General features: G+C 38.8%; 1 protein-coding gene across 1 annotated transcript in view; it reads right to left on the bottom strand.

Annotated features, from left to right (window-relative positions):
• LOC122412216 (lysosomal acid glucosylceramidase-like) overlaps positions 1 to 25,343 on the bottom strand; it is a 53,853-nt gene extending 28,510 nt beyond the window's left edge. Inside the window, exon 1 of the mRNA XM_043421625.1 lies at positions 25,266 to 25,343. The gene's annotated coding sequence lies outside the window, so the exon portion shown is untranslated. The remainder of the gene's footprint in view (positions 1 to 25,265) is intronic.
• Between the last annotated feature and the right edge of the window lie 544 nt (positions 25,344 to 25,887).

The following is a 25,887-nucleotide window of genomic DNA, read 5'->3' as shown; positions in this document are numbered from 1 at the left end:
ATTTGCTGAGATTATATTAATAATAATCCGTTTCCCGTGCAGTTTTTTGAGGCTAGGATCGTCACCGTTCGTGTTTTCGACTGAGCTTTCACCAGTTTTTCGTCTTTTTTCCCCCAGCTTTTCTTTAAAGTGTATGCAACATTGCCAAACTGTAAACTGGCCGAACTTTTGAAAGCTACAGATCATAACTTTTGGGTAAAAAAATGACTGTACAGCCTCAACTTCCTTAAACATTGTCAAACGTTGTCTTTTTTTTTTAATGTACTATCGAATCACGTGAAAGACTCGGAATGAAGTATTTTCTGCAATGAGCTCAACTTATATATTATTCCCGATAAAAAATTTAAAGTAATGCTTTTTTACTGATATTCCGTTTTATATGAATGGCCGAGGTAATTCCTTTGAAAAAATTTGGAAAGACTGCCTAATACGACCCGCACGTACATCCTTAAACGAAAAGTTGACTATTTTTTAAATTCGAAAAACATCTCGCAACGAGATGTTTCATGTGTCCAGTAACTTCGGTTCGTTGTCGAAGATGCTCTCCAGGGAAGCGTGGTCGTTGTGGCGAATCTAAAATCCTCATCCCCGAGGGTCAACAACACAGGTTAAGGCAAACACAAAAAGAAGAGGAGGGCTAGCGATGGGAACAATGAAGAAGACTATCGAAGTTTATTCCGCAAGAAATTATATTCCCTGTCTACCAGAGCATGGATTCAGTGACAAAGAGCGGGGTAGTCACATTTTTGTGCAGGTGTCGCAAAAATGATGGTCCCCGAAAACTTTATTGTGATTAGTGTCGCCGAAATGAATTAAATTGTGACCCGATTTCAGTCATAGAAATTGTGAAAAAAAAACTTCTTTTTTATACTTTTTGAATAATATATGAAAAAAAAAGAAATTTCGAAGGGAAATTCTCAATTTTCTACTCTTCCCGTTTTTCTCCGGTCTCACCTATGCGCACGAAAATGCCTTATACATAAGACTTTGTTATCCACATACAGAGATGAAATATATGAACATAGTTAAATCGTAAAAAACGTATGGTCGTGGCACCAGTCCATTTCTACGAGAATTGCTGTCTGGGGACGGATTCTATTGTTTCCTCCATTCCATTCAAAGTTTTCTCATTCGAGGGACGTCGAACAATCCTCCAATGCCGTGGATTTTAGGCGAAAATGGAAGATCGCCGTGAGTGAGGTCGCGAACGTTAGCACGCCCAATCACATTACTCTGTCCTCGTAGGAAGAAATAAACTATTTTAGATTTTCAATCTTTTCATAGGTCACTTGAAAAAATCCTTTCAATTCTTATCGTCATCTCTTTGTGGATGAATAAAAAAATGATTTCATAAAAATATCAGTAGCAGGATCATATTTTACTAAGAAATATGAAAATCCTCGACCTCATGTGTCAGATTTCTGTTGCAAAGTTTCAAAAATCTGCTGCACGAAATTTCTCCATTCCATAAATTCGAATGTTGGTTTGTTTTTTTTTTTTAACAAGAACATCGTCAACTTTCACAATTTTTTTTCGTTGCCATCGCTCCCACATACGTTCTCGTGAGTTTCTAACGTGGGCCCACCCCAATGCTTCGATGCCACTGCGTTCATCCACTTACACTTATCCCCATGCTCCTGTCAAATCAGCCGAGAATGTTGCTTACTGTTACACTTTTCTGATAGAGGCAGCTGCATTGTCACTTTGTTGCAATGGAGTTGGTCTCCTCGGTCAGAAACGCAGAAAAACTGGTTTACGCTGAGCGATTAATGGACCTGCCGGTTCATGACCACGCGATCACTCAACAAACTATCGGTCTTGACCCACTGCTCGGGCTGCTCATCTTGGAAAGCTGCTGTAGCCGTACACGAGAACCGAGCACCAATCGCTGTTAGGAGCATGGCATTAAAAAAGGAATGAACAAGTTTTCCATTACTGTGATATCTAAAAGATGTCACGAAAAAGATCGGAGAGACATTGAGTGCTCTGTTTGCCGACGTGAACACGAAAAAGATTGTTGGTGAGTGCAAAAATTTATCGCACACAAGTAAGACGGTATTTTGTGGTACATAAACCAGAAGTGGGCGAGCCAAGAGAGTCTGCTTGATTTATGAGTAAAGTATTTCCGTTGTGGTGTTTGAGAGAATGGTAGAGTGAGATGAAAGGAGACTAAGAGACAGAAAGCTGAAGAGCAAAAGAAGCGACATCGTCTCTCGTTTTCTCCGAGTTTAGTGAACCGGAAGCTCCGACCGAAGTGTGTACAGGAGGGTAGAAAGGGAGCAGAAAAAGCAGCCTGGCTTTTGGCTCCCAAAGCGAATGGAATAAGCCCTCCTCTATAGATGCTCGTGTCTATACATTCGTAGTGCTGTATTTAGAAAATATACATACATTTCAGGGAAGAGCTAGGGGTAAAATGGGACAAGAAGGCAAAATGTTGAGTTTTTTGAAAAAATTGAAATGCTCTTGCCCCTTCGTGTGCCGGGAATGCGGTGGTTCCAGTTGACGTTGGGGAGATGACGAAAAAATGAAGTTTTTTCGCAATACGTTTGACAACACGACACCGGTAGCGTCTTATTTGGCAATGCACTCCAATGCAATTTAGAACACTCGAATATTGTTGAGCGAATGATTTTTTCGTCGTCGTCTTCTCTCATTGAGTTCCGCTCCTCTCATCACAGGATGCTATTCGAGTGGCCCATTTTGCCCTGATCTCATCTATAGAAATTGTCTACGCTTTGCCTTAAGGAGGAGAAACGTTTTACCGAGAGTAGTATTTCTTGCGAGTACGAGGATCAAATGATTGCCACTGTTATTATTACGACTTTTTGTGCTCGACGGAAAGCGACAGCTCCGACCAGACCCAGAACGTTTGAAACTGCAAAACGCATTTTCTTACGTGCACTTTCTTCATCACTTTACCTTCCTCTCTCTTTCCTCTCTTGTCTCTTTCACTTTGAACACGTATATATATTGTTTCATTTAATTTGCCAGCTTGCAGAGAAATGTCTTCGTTCATTTTCTCAAGAATTTTCAAGCTAATGACATAAATCAAGGCCAGAACTGTCGTCTTTATATCTCCATCCGCAACGAAAATTGCCATTTCGTCAAGATTCAAACCAGCGCAATCAGGACCCTCGTTAACTATCGCGTAATGAAGTTTACGGCTTTTTTCTTTTCTCGTAGATTTTTTTACTAGAAAACAACACAATGGTTTCAACGAAAAGCCTTTTCTAGGTCTTTGCGAAGTTTAAAAATGAAATTTTGCATGTCACCAAATTATGATTTTCCGCATAATACTTCCGTACGCGCAAACTACGAGAAACAAAGTGCGGAGGTTTCAATAATAGAAATTACATTAATTTTTTGACGGATATTTGAATCAAGTGATTTTTGGCGCTTTTTTCTGTATCTCATGAAATATCTTCTAAAAAATTCTCCGAAGATTTTGTTCTTGGTCGACGCGCAAAGTATTTTAGAGATTATGGGGTAATTTTTTTTATCAAACGTTAAGACAACTTGAAACTTTACAGAAACATCAGTTCGAATGTTCTACGACCCACTTCGTGAATTTAAAAGGTTTCTCATGAAACACCATTTCTAAACAATCTCCAGCCTGTATAATAAAACATTGCTATAAAAATCTCTGAAGAAAACCATCAGAAAAAACAGATCGTGCCAGGAACACATAGTGATGAATAAAAAGTAATTTGATCTTTCTCCTCAAAAGTCCCCGCAATTAAGCGATTCCCTATAAAAAGTTATAAAAAAACTCTCTTGAATGGAGAATGATAATTCAAGTCAAACCTGTAAAATCATGCATGGAAATCAATGGTTTGCAAAATTTCGATTCAAAGAAAGATAACATTGGTAAATAAATGCAGAAGTTGCCAAGCGCGCATCGGATCACAAACAAAAGAAAATACAAGAGATTAACAATATGGACGCAAAAAATGATAGAAATATAAAAAATTGCAAAAAGAATATTGAGACAAAAAATAGGTTCATCAGCTCATGTAGGTTGGGAAAAAAATTCGCCATTGTTTGTCAAGATCACTATAAAATTTTACTATAGCTATTCCGTTTTCTTTTTATTTCTGATAATTTTATTTATCTGTTATTCTCCTTATATGTCGACGTAGTCTGGCGCCGTTCTTAAAACGTCAGTACTATCAGAATTTTGTATATTTACTAACTCAGTGAGCATATTTGCCTGTCATATCTTAAACTCTAGTAATTCTCTTTCGACTCAATAGCAGTATTAAAGAGTAAAAAAGAAAATAATTTTCATTTTCAGTGTTTCTATAAAATTCATCGTTTAGTATTCATTCGGGTATAATTGTCAACAGGGGTTCACTCTGTTGACAGGATAGTTACGCTCATTACTCAACCACTTCTAAATAAGAAGTGCCACAAACTGTGTCAATAGATTTTAGATGTCAAAAATATGTTTGCAGCTGTTGAAATACGAAACATTCATATCAGCTAAATGCCCGCTTTCCCAAATGCTCATAATCACTTTTATAGATTATATCATTCGCCATCGTACGATTGTGGATGTATTATAACGTATACATGGTCGTTATAAAAATAATTATAAAAGGAAAGGCATGGAAAAAGCAAACTGAAAAAATAGTATTAGAGAAAAGAGAGAAAGAAAGAGAGAGAGAGAGAGAGAGAGGAGAAGTGGAATAACGAAAAGGGGAGAAGAAATGTAAGAGAAAATGCGATGGTAACGAGTCTCATTCTGAATGCAGTAGAATGTGCAATGCACGCCACATACTTAACGCCCTACTGGCAAGCATATAACGAGGTCATTCGTTAAAATAATTATGTAAACTGAGAAACACAAAGGAGAATCGTTTTTTCTCTACTTTATACGCAGCCACATACATTCGCAAAGACATATATGTGTATACATGAGAACCATGTTAAACGAGTAGTGGTGACCGCAAATTCGTTTGAAAAAATATCTCGTATGAAAGGACACTTTGAGTTGAACCTTGTTACTTTTTCGCATTATTATTTTGTTTTCTGTCCCCTTTAGCGAGAAAACCTATATCGTGGGGTTTCTTTTCTCTTCCACTTGGTGGAGATCCAATAAATTACAGTAATTTTAGGGGGGTAAGGAGACTCGAAGTGGAATATTTCGCATATCTGGTCTCTTAATTTTTGTTCCTTTGACTGCTGCATCAGCAATGATGAAAGAGGAGAAGGGAGGAAACGAGAAAGAAGTAAAAAACCGTTCGAGCTACTTGTATTCTTAGGTATCTGAAAACACAGAACTTTCCATTTCTCCCAGTCCGAGCCCGAATGCTACAAAATGAAAAAAAAATAATTTACAGCTCCGGACCTCTTCTGCTCAATAAGCCATTTCATTTTAATGCCAGTGGAATGCGGCATTGTTTAAATCTGAGATTGTGAAAGAAGGAAAATAGCAGCAAGAAAGTTTTCTATTCAACGAAAAAACGAAGATTCTGATGACAACAAAAATGTGCTCTTTTTTCACATTTTTTGCTTGACTCTACTTTCTCGGCTATTCGAACCGGTTATATAGCAAAAGTTTTGCAAAACTTTTTTGTCGCCACGAGAAAAAGTATATTGTTGAATATTTATATACACAGATCTTATTTGAATTAATCTGCTGCGGAGTTAGGAGGTTAGCAAGCCTAGTTTTTCCCTTGGACTCGGTGGTATTGTAATGAATTTATAAAATGTGGCTTATCTTTGATAATTTTTCAACGCTCGAGCTTTCGTTAATTCACCCCTTCATCTTGATCCTTAAGTAATTTGTATTCTGAAGGATTTTTTTGATGACAAACGAGGGTACTCGATCTTGTGTATTTTTTATTCTTATCTTAGGTCCCAGCTACAATGTTTCTTAAGATAATAAATCGGTTCGTATTGTTTGCAAATATGTTTACGAGGAACTAATAAATCTTGGCTGAAAAGATGAAAAAAGGCACAAAAGGACAAAAAATTTGTATCATTTGCTCGTCACATGGACGAACGCTTAACTCTCCTTATAAACGCGTAAAACGTAGAATTTTTATTTCACCGAAGATTTTCCAAGTAGCGAACAAAAAATCGGCCCAACGGTGCCGCAGTTTGAGGATAAAGTCTGGCATTAAGGACCCACGTGACACGGCCACAGGACACTCGTGGGAATTATCGTCCTACTAGAAAATCTTCTCATGCTTTTTCTCTCGAAGCATTTTTCGACTCGAATTGCATTCGCTTCGTTCGCTAACCAAGATTATCCCCGGAAAGGGTTATACCCCAGACTCTCCTGGGCATTTTGTACAACACTCCAAAATTAGGTCAATTAAGCTGAAACTCTAATCTATACGGTTGAAGATAAAATTTCGAGAAAGAGGGAAAAAGATTACGACAATTGTCTTTTGGAATTCGTCACTTTTCAACATCTACAAAGATTTTTTGCTTCCTTCTTGTCATGGCAAATGTTCAATGGCAAATCCATAATTTCCGGTATTTTTAGTAGATTTCCATGTGCATTGGAGCTAGAGGACAAAAGATACAGGAGTTTTGTTTTGTTTCAATGTCTTCAGTATCCACGCTATTTTTGCATGGTTTATTGAACAACTTTTTGTACAATCATTAAACCGAATCTTTTATATGAGGATTCGCTTGTAACGATAATGTTGGTTCGAATTAACTTGGCAATTGTTCAGAATCGACTTTCAAAACTTGGCACCCCAGAAATCGTACTCTTCCCAAAAATTTCGTGACTTCGGTCGTCTCGAAATTGTTACAGACTTGGCTCAAAATCGGAGATTTCGATTCGACGTTCTTGCACGCCGGTCGTACTCAATTGTGAAATTCAACATTCGCGTGTACTCGATTTTATTGATTTTTCGAAATCTTTTAGACGAACAATGAATTTTCTTGTCTTTACTTTTTTTTTTCATTGTTCTACAATCAATTGGAATATTGAGATGAACTCTGAACCGTGTTCTCCGAGAGTTTATTCAAGATTTTCCGGAAACTTTCTCATCATATTCTCTGCATGTTATGATATAAAAATTCAAGACTGCTGTCTTCTTGTAAATCAGGTTCAATAAGATCCGCGCTACCGAGAGCAATGACGTGGAGGTTCGTATATTGGAATACATTTCTTCATATTTCAGTGAAGAGGTGAGAAGAGTTTATTTATATTTATTATTTTATATTATTTCATTGAATTTAACACGGTGATAATAGTATTCGAAAAATAATTTTACCTTCCTAAGAAAAGTACGTCAAGTACGTCAGAAAAAGTGTTCGAATAATTTTGCCGTTTGTTTATATTTATACAAATTTGAGCTTGAAAAATTGGAGGGATGTTCAAATCCTTTTTTATAAAACTAGGCGTTCCGCGTTGCAGCGTCTGTACCGAATCTTTTTTGCTCTCTCTTTTTCTCCTTCTTCCGTCCCTGCTTCTCCTGCATCTGGCTATTTTGCCTCGATTTCTTTAACTTTTGGCTTTTCGGTCTTTGCCCTTGCCTCTCCTGCGCCTATCTCTTCTGCCTTGGTCTCTTCTATCTCCACCTACACTGTGACCTCGACTTCGACGTGTCGCCAGTGCGACGCGAGGTCGGTCTGACATGCTTACAATATTGAGGTGTATGCTGTCTTTGCCTCTTCTGCATTGGCCTCTCTGACCCCTCCTATTTTGGTCTCAATTTCTTTTACTTTTACTTAACACCTTATTCTTACTTTGTCTCTTTGGCTTCTGTCTTTTTTACCTACGCGTCCCTCTCTGCTTCTGCCTCCAGTTTTTCAATCGCTGCTTCCTCTTCCTCGACTTTTCCTCTTCGTGCCTCTTCTGTCTTTGCTCTATGCATCGCAGCTTTTTCTACCCATTCTCTCGGCCCTCTCAACCCATGCTGCTTTCGCCTCTGCGCCTCGTTTTCCCCTGCCTTGGCTTTTTCTACTAGCGCTTCTTCCACTTCTATTCCTGCTTCTGTTCTGGACTCTTCTTTCGCGGCCTCTGCCTGTTCCGTCACTAAATTTTCGGCCTCCACTTCTCATTCCTAGACCTCTCGTATCTATGGCTCTTCTGCCTCCGACTGTTTTGTTGATGTTACTTTTGCTTCCTCATAACTTCGCGCGTCAAGGACTTGTACCTTTCCAATTTCTACTATTAACATTGCTGTGCGCTTGCCTTTACTTCTGACTTTTCTTCCTCTGCCTCTACCTTTTTCTGGGCCTTTTTTTTACCTCATCTCCTTGTGCCTCTGTTCTGTTCTTCTGCCTCTGCCTTTCCTATTTCTGTTATTTTGTCTGCGCTTCTGCTTTTACTTGTTTTACGCGAATGTATATCGAATCGATACGCGACTATAGAGTTTTTACTACCCCGGAATTGTGGTCGACGATATGATAATTCAGAATAGTGGATTCAACATAGCGAGCCGAACTTTGATCTCATGAAACGAATGCAGGGGAGGCCGGGGCTAAACGGGGTACTTAAAAAATTGCGGAAATCATTTTTTTCATTCTTTCGTAGATTTTTCTAGAGAGGGAAATAAAAAGAAAACTTTCAAAATTAATAAAATGGAGAAAGGGAGGAATTTTGAAAGATTCTCATTTTTTTCGCCTGCTTTTTCAAAGAAGCTGCCGAGGTACGTTGGATTGAAATCAGTTTTTTTTCTGAAAATTGCAAAAAAGAAATTACAGTACGTTTTTCTTGGTGGTTTGAGAGTAAGCAATAGCTTCTTAAATTTCTAAAAAGCAGGATATTTCCTTCAGTACCCGTTGGTCTTATCGATATCGCCAAAGCTCCATCTGCGAAATTTGATTTTCCATTGCTACGGGCATCTCGGTAGTTGTCATGGGTAGGATTATTCATCAGTCGCTGCGCACATCACAAAACTTTGTTATCGTTGCTATAAACATATAAATTGTGTTGGCTGCCAAGGTAATGGTCAAACGTAAATTTGGCTGTCATCCAGTCACCAATCACAGCACGAATAAAAATAGAAGAGAATCAAACTCGTAATTCCATGTTCGATTTCTCGTGAACTTTTTATTCGAGAATTTTTTAATGGTTCGATATCGACGACCGAAACATCGTATCGTATAGAAATGTAAAATAAAAAAAAGGTGAAGAAAAGTATTCAAAAGAAGATTAGAAAAATATTTATGACCAATGGAGGAAAAGGCGAGTCCTCCGATGCTTTTTTCTTCTCCATTTTTGGACCTTCCTGAACCTCTTTCCTAAGAAATTGTATTTTAAAAGCGTTTCACTCACATGCACACATTCGGTACCTTCGTTTCATTGTCGTTTTTCATTTTTCTCTCCATCTTCTTTCTCTTCCGGAGAGCAGTAAAAGGACTAGTGCACCTTATCAACGACGATACATCATTTTTTCTATTATTTCGACTATTATTTCAGCGAGAACATCGAGTAGAAAGATATATAAAAGGATATGAGAAAAAAGGAAAGAAAATTAACGAGAAATAAAATCCGTGATCGCCTTTTTCATGGACTGTATTCACAGATTTATTGCAGTCTTTTTGACGATACTGTTAGTTTTTTGACAAAAGCTATGTAAAACGATGTAGTTTATTCTCAATTCAAACCGTGACTTTGTATAATCGCGAGTGCAACGTGTTTCGAACAGGTCACATTCTGCGATCAATGAGAATTTTACTTCCGAGCAAATTTACAATGCCCCCGAAGATCATTAGTTTCGGTCTTGACATTTCAGTCTATTTTTTTTTTACTTCCACACCATTTCGTCAGATTTTCTTCAGCGCAGGACAATGCAGCATGATTCGAATTTTTAGTCTATAAATCTTTCGATTAATGTATTTTTAAACATCCCTTCGATAAGGGACTTTCATCCATATTTGCTGTACGAAGAAAACATCTTTGCCTGAGTCATGGTCGTTTTTATGCCATCGTATTCCTTTACAAATGTGTAGAAAGCATTTGGAGCTTGGCTATATACAAAATCAATCGGAAAAATTTATCCAACCGCGCCACGAATCTAGGTCCACCCTCTTTTTGATCTATAAAAACTTTGCTCCCTATAAGCAAACTGACTTCTGAGCAAAGAAAAATGACAATACATTTATACTGCGGAGAGAAAAACATAGCCCCTATAATAGATACTCCCTCACTTTTGCTTTGGGCATTCGGCTATTGATCGGATAACAGAACGAAAGAAGTATTGATTCCTGGCTCGACCCTCGTTAAATTCACTCTTTACAATTACGAAATCGAATACCGTGTAGACAATGGTTGGTTCGAGCATAAGTTCGTAAATGTTGCTTGGTTACTGATCAGGATGTCAAGGAAACTATCCTACGATTCAGGAAAGATTTCTGAAGGAAATTTTTTAGACATGATGATAAATTGACGGATGTGATGGCTCTCATTAGGCCTGATTTAAGGTGGAACTCTTTTGCCTCTTTTGTAAAGGGTATCCTTTTTGCGGGGCGGGTGGTGAGAGGGGTACTCCTATGCTTCAGCATGGAAAGCCTCTCGTCTTACCAACTGCTCGTGAGTTTAGTTGCAGGTTTTCAATTTACATGAAAAAATGATAATCGTGTACTTTTAGATGAAAAAATAATTACTCCAAGCATAATGTTCCCAATTTTGGCGAAAAAAGCTTCTTGTTTAACATTTCAAAATATCAAACATTTGCTTTGACCGCGCAGTAATGCAGGGTTATGGTTTCAGTTTTTGACTGTTGGCTGCTCTGCCCGCGAGCTCGAGGGCAAGCTGCATGTCGCACTGTTTATATTACAGCTATACGAGAGTGCGTTGATCGATGCGACGTTGCCGCGTTTGAGTAATATTCCGGCAGAAGAGAGAGACAAACTTCGCTTATTAATTTTCTTTTGCACATTGCAGATAAACGGTACAATGAAATCACTGTAAATTTCGCGAGGGTTATCTTGACAGTTGGCCGGTTCATACTAGTGTTCGTTTCACCAAAAAGTGGCTTTTTTCAAAGTAGTTTTTCAATGATTTTTCCGCTTTTTTACGCTTTTCTATAAGGCCCAATGTAAAAAGCTAAATTCAATGTTCTCAGAAACGTGCGGTCGAACCCCCGTTGAAATTTCGCGAGCAAATAGTTTACACACTTTCGAACGTATCTACCAATTTGCATGAAAATCCCTCTTTGTTGATACATGGTACCGTTCCACCTTAATCGCTGAATTGCTTTGAACTGCCCTCTGCCAAAATAGTCTTCTGCCTCTGTGTGTATTTGGTTCTAGGTTTCTGTGAATGTGACTTTATAGGAGTGCAATGTGCTTAAATGGTATTCACATCGATCTTCCTACTCATCGTAGACAATTTTTTTAAGCTATTGTGCATTAAAATATGCGTGCGTACCCTCGTATAAATTGGATGGAAATCCAGGAACATGCTTCTCGATTCTAGTTCACGAACTCTTCTTGCCCTGACAGTCAACACGATCAATTTTCTTCCAGAAGTTCTCGCCATAGAGAGAACTTCCGCCGCTTGCTCCTGCTTCGATCTTCTGTTCTGTCTTGCTCATGCCCATTTTCATCTCTTTCTCACTATCCTTCATTCCCCGCGTATTCTATCCTTATCGTTATTTCGGAAGTCACGTCATGTTCCCTCGTTTCTCGGATTTTACTTGAAAGCATTTCTCATCTGTAAATCCACGGTTCACGTTATCTCTCTTTTTTCGTTTGCTCTATATTGCCGTATTAGCCGTTACCGATCCTCGCTACTCCAATAATCCGATAGCCCGAATTTAATCTCGTAGATCTCTTTCTCTCGTTCTTGTCGAACTTCCGCATGGTGGAAACTACGTATAATCAAGAGACGCGGTAGCGGCTGTATATTAAACTTGTGTCAGATTCAAAGAGCACCAGTCAGTTTCAGTTGGATCAATCACGCATAAATCGAAGACGAGCCTTGTTTGGATCCCAACGGTATTAAAAAGCCTTCCATCCTCCCATTGATTTCCGGTTATTTTGCTTTTAGTCTCATCTCTTCATGCTCACTTCTTTTTTTCGTTTTCTCTCGCTTGACGCGAGAGAACTGATATTTTTCGTTCAGTAAATATATCTGTGGAATGTCAACGAAAAAACTGAATTCATTATTTCATACACTGAGAACATGCACAATGGCTCGAACGAGTTTTGAAAGTACCGTTAAAGTATAACTGGATGGATAGCTCGACCAAAAATTATATCTGATTGGAATTTCCGTGTTTCGTGATGCAATAAAAATCTGAAAAAATTCAACAACATTTGGAAAGCTATGAACAACAATTATCAATAATAATATTGCCCAAAAGTTAATAACAAATTGTTTAAACAATTAATTATTCAATAATTTTGCGGTGACCTATTGTTTTTTTTACCAATCAAATGTGTGTATTTTTCCGAATGCTCATGAATTTTTTCAGAATTTTCGTGGATTTTTGAAATTTCTTGAAAAAATTTTGAAAAGAATTATAAAAAATTTGAATTTTGGATACGTTTTAGAAGACATATTTACCATCAGTTTTGAAAAATCTCAAGGTTACTGCATCAAAAATGTACAAATAGAGCCACTTAAAAAATTAAAAAAAGGGAATTTCAAAAATCCATGAAAATTCTGAAAAAAATCACGAGCATTCAGAAAAATGCGCACATTCGATTCGTAAAAAAAAACAAGGGTTTACTGTGAAATTGTTAAAAAATTATTTATTTAAACAATTTATTAATAACTTTTGGGCAATATTATTATTGATAATTGTAGTTCATAACTTTCCAAACGTTGCTGAATTTTTTCAAATTTTCATTGCATCACGAAGTACGGAAATTCCGCTCAGGCACAATTTATCGGGTGGGGGCTGTCCATCCAGTAATACCTTAATAACATTCTTGGTCAAATATTATTTCAGAGTTTTTCTTTTCTTTCATTCATCCTTTTCCAATTTCAGCACCGTATTCTTTTGTGGATTTTGTGGACTCGGAACTCTTCACCGCTGTTTACCTCCTTCACACTAATATAAAGGATCGTAATCACAAAGGACGATATAAATAACGACGGCCATTCCGATGTGACCGTGTCATTGTATATATTATTATTGTTTCCCGACCATTAGACTCATCTCAACTCGAATTGGATGCTGTATATCGATAGTCGTTAAGGATATTCACAGAATAATATCTCGTACATACGATGCTCATTCGAGCACGATAGATTCCAGCGCTCGATTATAATTCTCTCTTTATTTTATTATCCTGTTATCGATCATTTTATTGCAGCCACAAGAAAGTCTTGCCAACAAATATTGAAGCGTGCTATTGAAATTTCTGTTTATAATCTGTTGTAGTTTATATTTAGAGCTTCAAGATGGGACACAAAATGTAACTCTCGATTAGTTCAACCATCGGAAAATTCTGGTTTAATTATCTCGCTGAAAATTTCGGCATACTTATTCCTCGTCGGGATTAATAATGCGTCGATTAAAGACGATGCTCCGAATAAACTCTGTAGCAACGTCATAAAATCATGATTAACATACCGCGAAGTATAAGATACAAAATGTAACACATTTTCGAACGATTAGAACATCGTTTTTGGCAATCTTTACAGTGGCTATGAATAAATACTTCTTTAAACTTCAATGTGGTGCTCAAATTCACTGCATTTTAGAGTTGTAGGTTCTTTGGCAAATTATAATTGCCCCAGAATCTGAAATGATGAAAAAAAACAAGACGGTTTCATTTAAGGTATTTCTTTTCGCATGACCGTATTTTTTGGTGGCGCAAAGCACTCGAAATTTGGACTGATTCTCAATCTCTGAGAAGTCGCTCAGTTACATAGGAAAGGCTTCTGCTTCTGCCATTTTTTCAACTTCTATCGTTAATGTCTCTTTTAAGCATTCGATAATCCTTTATTATTATCGTCGCTATGGATTTCTTAAATTTTTTTCTATCTGTGAGACAGTTTGCATAAGATATTTGGAGTTATGTAGTGAAGATGGAATCTCTATAAGCTCCCATATAAATTTTACGATTTTTCAAGTTTTCATTCTTTAGTAAATGTTCGATAACCTGACCTGAAATTTCGCCGATCTATTCGCATGCATACTTTGCTGTTATTTAAAATCAGTTATTTAAAGAATATTCGGCTTCGCGAAAGGAATACCTTAAAGAAAGTTAGAATTTTTGTTCCCCTAGTGAAGCCTATTTTGACAATGAGATCGTCCCTTAAATTATTCGTTGCCTATCGAGAATCTCTACCCTGAATTCGTACAGTGCCTACGCTGCCTCACATATCATCACGATGAAGCTTAGATTAGGTACAGTGACACCGGAGTTTGTAGCTGAGACGGGAAATGACGTGGTACCTTAAATGAAATATTATTCCCCATTGTCAGTAAATTGTATTGTCCGAATATAACGGTGTGTACACTGTGTATTACACAGCAAGATGACAAAAAAATTCGAGCGTGACTGTGTATGTTTGTGTGTGTGTGTGTGAGAGAGAGAGAGAGAGAGAAAGAGAGGGAGAAGAAAAGTTCGTACATCGTAAATACAGAAAAGTGCTAAATCCTTTCTCGCCTATTCTCTTTTTCTCTTCTCTTCTTCATCCAACCGGCAAGGGTTGAAATGTTCTTTTACGTGAAATTATTCCAAGCGGACGAGGACGAGGCTCTACCCTCTGATATATCGTTCGCCATATATTATGTTGCATAATACTTTTTCGTCTCGTGGATTCGCGTGGAATTCGACCAAATGAGTAAGATAGAGCGAAGGTAAAAAAATCGTGATAGATAAAGAAGCGTGGGAAGAGATAGGAGATGAGGAACGGGCTCAGCCGATACTTCGCTTTCGTCTTGGCCAAGAGAAACGACTGGAAATTATCCTTAAGCTCTTACTATCTTCCTTTTTGAAAGGAGACCTTCTCATATCTCACCGCGTTCCTCTCAATTGCACGTTGCAAAAGTTGTCACATCGTTGCTCATTAAAAAAACGATAACTGCGATCGGGTTCTTTGTATTTTATTCTTTGCGCAGATCAAGCACGCTGGAATCGTTCCTATATGAAGAGTCTGTGGTGGATTAACTTGGATCCTTCCATTGTTTAGCCTTGAAGGAATAGCACAGAAACTCTGGAGACGGACTCGACTGCTGGGTACAAAGGGATCGGAAAAAGGATCGAAGGTGTAACAACAGATTAAGGACTTACGTAGAAAAAAATATAAAAACATAACGATTGACGAATCACACAGTTTTTAAAAATTTCACAAGCATGACTCAGTCGGGTTTCTGCCTCTGCGAGTTCAAGAGAATTTTTCAACGAGGCTTCAACCATGACCACAACGCTCTTGTCATCAGAATTTTGTTGTTGTCCTGCGTCCGCTGGTCAAGCTTGACGTCCGCTGGAATATTTGAGCTGAAGTTTCATGACTGATGCATACCCTTAAGAGAATTAATGAATTTAATAATGCGTCATAAAGCAATCGAGTGATTTGGAGATTTCATCAATGAGCCCAGGCTTGTAGATGATTTTATGAAAATGATTTACCTGCTGTTCGTACAATGTAAATATTGTCCGGGTTAGTTTCACTTCGCGACCTACATTACAAGAGCAGGGTTCGATCAGTATCACTTGTTTGTCGAATATCCAACGAGCACGGCAGATATGGATGCTGTAGTCGTGGTGGTCTTCCAACGACAAACATATATTGTGTTACGTATGTATACAGCGCGCGAGGCTAGCGAGTAAGAGGAGATACACGATGCATCTGTCGCTGTATCGTTGTTAGCGTTGCCAGTGGTTCTACGTTGAGCTTCCACACGAGGGATAAGCCTCCGCAAATAGTGACATTAATTGCCTACACTGTGTCCTATTTGCATGTCATTATTCAGAATAATTGATGACTATTGGTAGCGTACGTGTCGAAACTCATTACCATATTTAACGTCCTACCGGATGTGCCTATCGACTCTCACCCTCTTTCTCATTCGCTCGCTCGTTCTCTTTTATATACCAGCACTCATATCCACCGATGTCGATCTACCCTCGGCCTTCGCCAGCCACTCGGTCTTTTATTCTCGTTTTTCGGCCGTCCAAACGATACCCGTGGCTTGTACCATCTGAAAATTCCTACTTCACTAAAAAGCTTCAATTTCTATATCGAATTTCCATCAAGTTCTGACAACTGCACCATCAAATGAAATCCTCCACTCGCTTTACACGCTGGGTTAAAAGAGGGAGGGCCATGCGTAGACGTTCCATACAAAGTTTAATTCAGAGAGTTGCGAAACGATCCCTTCGGCATCCAAGTGCTCGGGGTTCTCCGTAACTTGTTACAAATCCCTCGTGGTGTAAAACCCTATTAGCGTTTATGGCATACGTACATAGAGCTTCGTCAAGGATGATATTAAAAGCCACACGCTGTCATGGCTTTCCATCCACGTGTTTTGCTAAACATGGAATATCTATATACGAGCTTGTTTAGAGAGACTCCACGTGATGGTAGCATTGGGGCTGGAGAAAGTTCGAGATATTGCGTGGAACTCTGGAGCTTAGGAATCTGTGGAAGAGGAAAAAATGTACTAAGTTTTCCAGCAGTCAGCTGAGCTACGAACGGGATGAAAAATTAATTCGTAATTAGTTGGTTATCTTAGCACTCTAACAATTGATTGTTGTATTCATGCAGCAAACTGTAAAACGTGAGTTTGATACTCCCATCTTTTATGTGGTGTCTCTTTTGCACGACTTTTGTCTCGGTGTGGTAGCCATCGACCCGATTGAGATGCACGTTTCAAAAGCCCCCGGTCACTAACTTTCACGGCCCTGTTTGGATTGGAAACTTTAGCAATGACGTATAGTCGTGGATCAGCCGCTTGTGGCTCAGAAAGTTTAATGAGCTCCCAAAACCTCTTGACTCACTCACCAAAAATGTTCACTCGGATAATTCTAACCATTGAAATCCTTCGGATGTACCCTTACGCCAAATACAAGCAACGCTTCCGCTCCGGTGACAGTTGTTAGGCTCACGTATTTATTATATTCTACTTTTACACTGGTTTGCTTTTATTGCGCCAATGAATTGTGGTAATTCCACAATTACATCGCATACTTACAAATTTGAATAATTATCTCAATTTCTGAACGATTTTTACAAAAATTCGTACACAATCGTTCCTCGGGATGCTTTACCCAGAAAATTTATGAGTATGTGGAAACATAAAATGTTGGCATTAAGTTAGCTCGTTTATGACCACTTTGAGAAATTTTGATGGAGCTTTTTTCGGATTGCTAAGGAAAGATTAAATTTGTAATTGTGTATTTTGATGAATAATTTGCTCGTACGAGTTTTGGCAACCAGTTTAGAATTATAAGATATGTGCCACACTTTTGTACTCAAGATCAAATGAATTCGAAAAAATTTTTTTATTTTCACAATAAACAATAAGCTGAGAACAAGTGAACGAAAAAATTTTTCATTCTTTAAGAGTACGTAAATGTTCTAAAACTATAATTGCCTAACACTTAGCTTCGTGGTCGTAGTGAAATTTAAATAAAAAATTTCGATCGTGAGTTTTTGAAATACAAGAATATTCAGATTCTTTTCAAGGGTTTGGTTTTTAAATTTATTTAAATTGAAAGTTCTCCATATTTTCGAGGCAATCCAGGCAAGAAAACACGCAGAGGAGACGCGAAGAAGAATTTGAAGCGTAGAATTAAAGAGTAGTTCTCTTCACGATTATCCAGGACTTTTTTTCAACTGAAATATATTATAAAAAAATTCATTTTCGTTGTACTTGGAATATAGAAAAGTAATGCCCGGGGTTTTGTAAAGTGTTTGGCATTTGCAGCGGGGAACATTGAATACGGCTCGCCCTCTCGTGGGATTCGTCCAACTGTGAGCAACGAGGGTCGAATGTTTTCTTTCTTATGGCAGGAATTTCCTCGTTCTTTTTTCTTCTTTTGCAGGACTAGGTGAGTCCGTACAGTCGCGTGCCAACGAACAAGGGTGCTTTGCAGAGCGGAACGGTGGAAAAAAGAGGGATCAAGAGAGTGGATTTGAAGGAAAAATCAAGTGCGAAGGTGGAGCACGTACCAGGCGCGAGTCGTAGTTTTCCATAGAATGCTTTTCATTCTACCATGATAGCGTGGGATATATCTGATGGTATTCTCCGCATGTTGATTTACTTTTCCGCTATTGAAACTGAACGAGAGTTTTCGCCTCTTTTACTCTCCACCTTCTCGTTCTAAAGGAACAAATAAGATAGTAAAACCGAGCCGAATGTACCGGATGTAAGCACTCGAACTGTTCTTCCCTCATGCGTCTCCCAGGTATTCATGCAAACAAGTTATTCAACCCTCAGCTCGATCCCCACGCAGCTGTCAGAACTTACGATTAATACCGCCGGTCCAACTGGGATCATAAGGGGAAACGAAAACTTGTTGGTCCCAGGGTACAACGGTGTCACCGTATTAACAGCTGACTAATAACGGGAGGAGAGCTTCAATGTCGTACCGTTGCATGATACAAATAAGTTGGTTATTTCCGCCTCTCAGATCATGTGATCCAAGTTAAAAACCATGATTCCCATGAAATTAATAACCGAATGAAAAATCAATTGATCGATATAAAATGGCAAAAGCGAAAGATAAAAAATAAGCTCTTGGGCTACACAAAGGCTTTCCAATGAGATTCCAATGACCTCCTAACGGATATTGCACTTTTCTCCTCACTATTTTAATGAAAAAACTTTCATTTTTTTCTGTTAGCCAAGGGACAAATCAGAGGCTTCGACAAAAGTGCCAGAGGCAAAATGTTGGACGAGCCAGGGAGAGATGAATTTATTCCGCCGTCATGTATGTTGTATGAAATTCGGTGTACCTTACAGTGTAACTCGTTGGGTAGGTTACACGTACAGCTCCGAGTGTATCATTATAGTCTTGATGATGAGGAGGAGAAGTAACCCTGCCGAGGGCATGCTACATATACATCCTCACTAGTTTTAATATTTCGTCAGTCCGTTAGTTAGGGACTTCGAGATAGGATATGTGCTGGCCCGGTTGGTAAACCGCCATTTTCATTAGAAGCCTCTGGAGGCATGTATCATGAAGAGTTCCGGGGATTTCTGGCAGCGAGTGAAAAAAACAAAAACAGCATGCACGAACAAACTCGCGCACGCGAATACACGTAGGAGCATGAGCAGGTGGCCTGGAATAAGAGCATTGCACATCGGCGATCCCAGTAAAGTTAGTGGCGGAGAGAAGAAGTGGCAAAAGGGATGGCTGAGGAGGTCGGTCCTTTTTTTGTGATTAGTAATTAGAGAAGCTGGCAAAGGAGCGTGGCTGGAACAAAGGACAGGGGAGACAAAGAGGTGGAGCTTTAAGGCGTAAGCGAGCATGCGATCTCCGAAGTCAGCAGATATTTAGTCGGAAAAGATTTCACAAGCAGAAAAAACTTCAGAAATTTTCGTCATCCTTGGTGGATCGATTCAGAGATTGTGGCGAAATGAAGGTGAGAAGTACGAAGAGCTGAGCATACGGTCGACCATATGCTTTAAGTATGTACGGATACGTGCATGCGCGGATGTAGCGAGATGCGAGCTGTCTATACATTCTATTTAATCACATCTCTTGGTTGAGAGTATCGTACAACTATGGGATGTGAGCAACGTAAATTTATTCCATCCAATGCGCGTCACCGCAGCCGCAACGAAAAGTCGAGTGGTTTGGAGTAAATTAATCTGACCTGCTGGAGCTTTCGTACAATTCCTCTCCTCGCTCTCCCTCTCTCTCTTTTGCTCTCTGTTCTTCATCTTCTTTTGCTTCATCTTCTTCTTTCTCTATTCTGTCCCATGTGTGTGTTTCTGTTTCTCTCTCTCTCTCTCTCTCTCTTTCCTGCTCAGGTTGAAAATGTATATTGTCGTTGGGGTTGCAGCTAGTTTCAACAGGGTTTAGACGCTCTCAAGCACAGTGTGCATTTTCAGTCGAGAGGGGTTTGCGACGTAGAAGTGGTGGTGGAGTAAGAGGACAGAGATGGGCTTGCTTCCCCTATCCTAGACACTCATCTACTTCGTTCTCTCGTTCACTATCTCGTACACACACGTACATCAGGCATCCTTTTCACCAACTATATAGTCCGGACTGTGAATACGCATATATATATATATATATATTTAATGTTGTCTTCTTCCTTCGTTCCTCTTTTGCTCCGTGTCCCGAGATTCTCGGTGAGTTTCTCCTGGTCTCTCTGCAATCACTCTCGACGTTTGCTCGCCTTCAACCTTCCTCGAGTAGTTATGTATGCGTGGAATAAGCAAAGAGACCAGAGGATTCTGGAAATACAAGCGCGTATATCTATATGTATAATTTTATATGCATAAGAGCCTAGAAACAGTCTGAAATTCCGTTGTCACGTTTGACATGTCTAGCTTTCTACGCTTCCTTTTTCTTGCCCTCCCTCTTTCTCTCGTGGACAAGCATCAGGCCGGGTCTCAGTTAATACGACTCAACGAGTCGGGGACACCAGGTCAGAGCTTTATGAATCTTCACGCCGGTCTAGAATTTTTTTTCTTCCCCGTAACTCGTTTGCGGTCGGCTGAAATTGAAGTTCAATCTTCACTTTTGCCCTCGCCGGGCACCTTGCCTCTTTTCTCGTCAATTGCGCCTTCGCTTAGTTATACAAATACGAGCCTGTCGTAAGATCCTCTCCGAGGATTCCAAGCACCTCCTGGTGGTGCTTTCGAAAAAGTCTCGCACCACGCACTCCTCTGCCTGTCTCTACTGCCACTCACGTCCCTCCTCGGGCGGCGTTCACTAATTGGACGCGCGTACGTTGACGTCTGACACCTCATTGTTTTCAGCATCTTCTCTCGAGCGTCCTCAAGCGTCATTGAATATTTGTGTTGCCCTTCATCCACGAGGATCAAACCACCCTTGACTTTCAACGCGTTTGAAATTGTTGCCTTTCCTCGCACGTGGCTGAATTTTTCAGTGCGTGCGGTACTTCTAGGCCCATGCTGATTGAGGTCGATGCAAAAATAATAATCAATAATTGATTACCGAATGCGACGCATTTCCATCTTATATTCATGAAGGACTGACGTTTTTTTCTACGATTTTTAACATCACCGCGATTTTCTATGATTTCTCATTCAATGGAAATTGTTTTTATCACCTCGTTCAAGCGGAAGTGTTATTCGATTTTTAAAATAACTTCTACGCTATCTCCAGCGCGTCTGAGTCCGGAATGCTTCTCTAACTCTTCGAGTGTTCTTTTTTTTCTCAATATTCCATGCATTTGAGCTATAATTTGAAATTGAAAATATAATGATACTGAGAAAAAGGGAAGGAAATAAACCGAGTGCTCTTTGAAGCAATTGGAATAGTTCTACGTGCTCATTTCTGCTCGTTTAAATGCATTCTTCATATCTCCGTGACAAACGAGTTTCGTTTTAATGAACAAAAACTTTTGGAGTACTTATTCCTCTCGACAAGAGAGGAGAACTCGTCAAGCAGACAGTGTACTAGATTTTTGAGAGTGATAATTTCTGTGCCACAGTACTAACTACTACCACGGAATTTCTACTTCTAATATCCTTGAAACTCGCTGCACTGGGACAAATATTCGTTCAGTGTATATATACGTACGACCTTTCACTATAATAACTCTCGACTAACGCGATAATCGAGGGTGAGTTATGTATGAATTAATTTAGAGCGCCTCCACGGTTCCTCCTGGTATCACGAGAGCGTTACCAACTGCGACGACTTATTAACGACCCAACGGTCTAGGGCTTTAAACGCCCCGTTAAAGTATTAAAAGCCTCACGAAAACCGGAAGGCTTTATGGGCCACTGTATTTTAGGCAACTCTCGTTACTTCTGCTCACGTGTTTAAATATAAAAGTATAAGAAGAGAATTCGTCATTGATAAATTTTTACGCATTTCTTGCCTTCAAAATAATTCAATAACTTTCGTTATCTTATTATTATCATCGAAACAGCGTGGACTCAATTGAACGTTTGACAAATTTGTACCATCAATCGACGTATTATTCGACCTAAAAAAATACTACCACAATGGCCCCGAAATAATTGCCAAGAATTCGAGAGTACTCGAGAAACGAAATCCCTTCGTTTTTTCTATGCTTGGGATTCCGATAAAGCGAATACATTGGCGACGATAACGAGAGCCCGCATTTTCGCTTCTTTTACCCTCATTATTCTTTTCACTGTCCGCCCAATCTTTATTCTTGCTCCAGAGCGTAAAGATCGATTCGAAATAAAGAAGCATCGCGAGACAGTCAAAGACATCGCGAGACAGGGTGAAATTCATTTGCTCTCTGATCCAGGGATCTTACGGAGCATCCGAATTATTTGCAGTTCCAACGAATTCGTCTTTACAAAAACTTCATATTTTTACTTTTAATTTAATATTTCTTTCTTAGTTTTTTTTTTTTCGTACAGATAGTAAGAACTCCAATGATTTCATCTTTATTATTTGACAGTATCATAGGTCATTTTTTCGTTGTTTTTTGAGGTCTTGGGACGAAACCAGGTAACCGAATACTCGTACTTCAAACATGAACGTTCTACGAAAATGAATGATGTATGTAGAAAATGCTATATTCGCGATTTTCTAGAGGAAAGTTAATTTTTCATACACTCCTGTAAAATTTGTGTCGTTTGGGACAAGAGTCCATACAATTTTCAACATATTTTTAGCTTCCAGAACTAGACTATGGATTTAAACTTTGAGATTGCAAATCCAAAATAATTGAGCGGGCTATATTTTCAGGAGATCTGGAAATGAAGCTGCAATTATGAGTGATCAATAGAGTCATTGTTGTAACGATATAAAACAAAAAAATTTTTTTTTGCCTCTTACTCGCAGACTCGATGGAGGTCAGAACTGAAGAATTTTGCTTCCGAGAATTCTAATTCCGGCTTGACCCTGCTTTTGTTATCTTTTTTCATACGTTGAAATTTGTGAAAATTCTTTGTTTTAAGAATTTCTAAAAATTCGATACGCAAAGGGATTACCTTGAAGTTTTTTCTGACACGTGAAGTATCCGTGGGGAGTTTCATATCCTTCGAGTTCAAAAGGAGCTTGTCGGGTGTGAATGTGCTCGCCAGCTGTTTTACTTTATCTCGAGGTTGGCGTGTTCCAGTATCTCGGTTTCCCGGAAGTCTGTTAAATTCGTTATTTTTCTTTTTCGCTATTTTTCCTCGTACATTACGCGGCGAGAAAAAAGTAATTCTTCCACGTACCTAACCTCCTCCACGTTATTCTCTTTTTCTCGTCCTGCTTTCTTTCGGTTTGTTATTTCTTTATTTGTTTATTTTCTTTCGGTTTTTTTATTGTTTTTTTCGTAAACTCGTTTCTGGTTTTGGCGCGTTGCGGTGGTGTCCGTTTCCCACCTCAATGCAGAAACTCCCATTTATACATATCTGCATACGTGCATACATATCATGTACAGTAATATGCAAAGATAGTTTGCCTCGTTAGAAATTCACTAGGGCGAGGCAAGGGGGTCGTTTGCTCGAGTAACGTCAGCGACAGTAGCAACAGCTGCTCACTGGGAAGGTCACGAAAATCAGAGATTGGTGCTCCCATGAGAGTGTAGAAATATATACGAAAAAGAGTCCCCAACCATTTTCTTGTTTCATTTTGTCGGTGTGTGTTCTTTCTTGCACTTTTTAATTGTAACCAACACGAAAAGTCGGAATGATAATTAAAGAACTGAAAGAGCACTTTGTTTCCAAAACTCGTTGGTTTATTTGAAAAATTTCGTTCTCCATAAGCTTCTCATAATTTTCTTCGTCTACGTAAGGCTACGAATCAATGGTCCTGGAACTGTCCTGAATATTGTTCATTCTCCCGATGGCTACAGTTCCTTGCTTCAATATTTGGAGTAAGCTTGATAAACAAACGTAACTTGATGCAGTTTCTCGTGCTAGAATGGCGCGCGCTAAGGTTCGGTGCGAAAGACATTGATTTTGACGTATGTTTGACCACGAAGGATTTAAGGTAGATCATGCCCGAAGGATCGTATTTTATGGCTGTTTAAAGTGAACCGATATTCACTTTTTAATTAAGAATACAATCACTTTATATTAATGTCAGAGTTATTCATTCGAAATAGTAAATAAATTTTTTCAACTCATCTTTTGCCGAGTGAAATTACAAGCCATTAATTAATCCGGTATCCATTGCTGACTGAACCCCAAATTTTATTCGTCCCTAGTTAAAATACTATAGCGTTTTATGCAAAAAATCGCTTTAGAGAGCGCAAAGGGAAAACACAAAAAAAAGTGGATAAAAAAAAGTGGATAAAAAAAAGTGTTAATAAAAAGGTAGAAGGTTATTACAGGAATGGCTCAAGTTAAGAAGAAACAAAATGCCGAAATAAGCAAATGTGAGGTTATACGAGCGCTCGTTACCAATTTCGTTCAATCTTTAACGTAATATATTTTTATCGTCTCGAATTTTTTTCCAAACCTTCATTACATACTCAATTGTTATTGTGTACTTTTTCATAAAATTCGTAAGAAGCTTTCATTCGTTATATGGAAAGATAAACGATTTTCTACGCTTAGTCCCTAATAACCCTGTGTATTTTTCTTCATATTTAAACACGTTTATCTCGATAACCAATAAGACGAACCCCTTCGAATTTGATACGCGTGTCAGTCGACTACCCATTTAAACTCTGTGTAAATTTCAAGACTCTCTTAAGAAAATCATTTCGTACATGAGATGCTTTAAGAACGAAAAAAGTTTAGGTTTTTCATATAGATGGGGCCAGTAGCAATAATTTCTGTGACTGTGAATACCTTAAAATTACAGTAATTACATGATATTTATGATTATATCGAAATCGTATAACTACAAAAAATTATACGTTGAAATAACCTCAAAGTTGTCCTCCCCGAAGTTTGCTCGAGCGAATGAAAATTGTTCTAATTTTTTGCACAATATAGAAGAAGCCTTCGTCAAGAGAGGGATTTTTATCAATATTTTTACCTTCGCCAAAATACTTCATTGCGAGAAAGAATAAAATCAGGGAATAAATTAACTCTCATCAAGTGCATAGATATACGGTTTCGTTCCCATCTCATTTATTTTAGCTCGTTAGAGAAGAATGAATGCTATGGAAGACGCACTACAATGATGAAACGTCAGGGAATGTGGTTGGTCTGAGTTGAAGCCCTGTACTGGCGAACCTCTCAAATTCTGAATTACATCCGAGCCCTCAGCGTCAACAATTTCCGTCTACGTTTCAACTTTTTAATTACAATAGAGCGAACCGTGGAACGTCAGTTGTAGAGAAGAGGCATTCACGTCGACGACGACGGCGGCGGCGGCGGCGACGACGACGACGAAACGGGCCCTTTCCTCTCTTTCTTCTATTTCCTTCGTACATATTTTTCTCTCAGTGTATACCATATTCTCGAAAATTCATGTCATTTTTTTTTTGCGGTTTCCTACAAAAAAATACCATTACGGAGATTGTGTGTGCCTTTTGCTTATTCTGCCTTCGTTAACGTGTCCTCTTTTGCTCTCTTCCCCTTTCTCTCTTTCCCTTTGTTACACTCGTTTTTTCTCGCCCCGTTTCTCACCAAGTTTCCATCCGAGTCATCTGCAGGTCTTCTTCAAACGTGAGCTCACCGTAACGAAGCGAATGGCGAGATGGGCTGAGAGAAACTCTGGTTTTTTGAACATTCACCTTTTGTCTAGGCCGTTTCAGAATATGTTGCTAAAACTATTACATCATTGAGCAAGTCCCGCGTCAGTAAAAAATTAAAATAAAAATTAAGCATTATTCGACAGCTGAACGTCGCATTCTTCATTTTCTTTGTTCCTATTGATTATTTCCTTGCCACCACTGATTTCGTTTCTCTTACATTCACACATAAATAAATGTAAGTG

Source organism: Venturia canescens, chromosome 6 (assembly GCF_019457755.1).
Source record: "Venturia canescens isolate UGA chromosome 6, ASM1945775v1, whole genome shotgun sequence".
NCBI classification, from domain to species: Eukaryota; Metazoa; Arthropoda; class Insecta; order Hymenoptera; family Ichneumonidae; genus Venturia; species Venturia canescens.
Note: the sequence above shows the minus strand (reverse complement) of the source record. Positions and strands in the feature narration are given on the sequence as shown.